Here is a 1,060-nt window from a genome sequence, read left to right on the forward strand (position 1 = left end):
ATACTTTACCACTGACTCTATTTTATTTATTTATTCATCATTCATTATTTATTTATTTATTATTTATTTATTTATTTATTTGGCAGGACGAGCATGTGGAATCTTATTAGAGCACAGCTGATTGGTTGTTCATCGTTAAATGGAAAAGACTCCTGCAGTGTCTCTCAGGGAGAAGCTGCTAAATATAAATCAGTAGATATTTACACACAGACAGGGGAGATTCAACTTCTTGCCTTCTCTGCTTAAGTCTGTTTGCCCTGAGATTTAGAATAAATCTGAAGACAGATTTACTGAACATCTGTGAGATTTAATTGGCTTTCCAAGAATGCATAATTACAGCACAGCTGTAGTGAAAAGGCTGCCACACCACAGTTTACAGTTCATGTTTTAGAGAATGCCAAAGCAGAGTGGCACGCAGCAGTCACTGCAGGTTTACAGGACTTGCTGAGTACATACAGTTCTCTCTGCCATGGAGCAGGTTTTGGTTTTTGTTTTTGCAAACCACATGACTTAATTCGAGTCCAACATCAACAAGTGAAACAAAAATGAACATGATTTACACCATGAGAACTTTTGTTTTTTGAGAGAGAGAGAAATATGTGTAATGTATTTCTTCTGCTGTCAAAGAGCGTTGGTTGTGTTTTGGGAACTACATCATGAGTCGTGTGTAAGATCTTAAGGTTTAAAGGGATTTTACTATGTGATTAGGCACGCTGTAAAAACAGGTTACCTACAATCTGGGGAAAAATGAAAAAGGCTTTGGTTTTGTGGTTGTGAAGGTGAACAATAGGCCTGTATTTCAGGCATGTCACATTGTGTAAATTAGAGGGGAGGTTTTCATCAAAGCAAAATGTGCACATTATGGTGATAATACATATAGAAATCGTGAACTAATTTACATGGAGATGCATAGAATATCTAATATTGCAAAAAACTACATGAAGATTTTTTTAATGTTTCACTTCTTTCAACATTTCATCCTTTCCAGATGAAATGTTGAGATAATTTTTCCTCTTTGCACAGTGAAGTGTTTACGGCGCTATTTAAGAATTTGTTTTTG

Source organism: Salarias fasciatus, chromosome 23 (assembly GCF_902148845.1).
Source record: "Salarias fasciatus chromosome 23, fSalaFa1.1, whole genome shotgun sequence".
Taxonomy (NCBI): Eukaryota; Metazoa; Chordata; class Actinopteri; order Blenniiformes; family Blenniidae; genus Salarias; species Salarias fasciatus.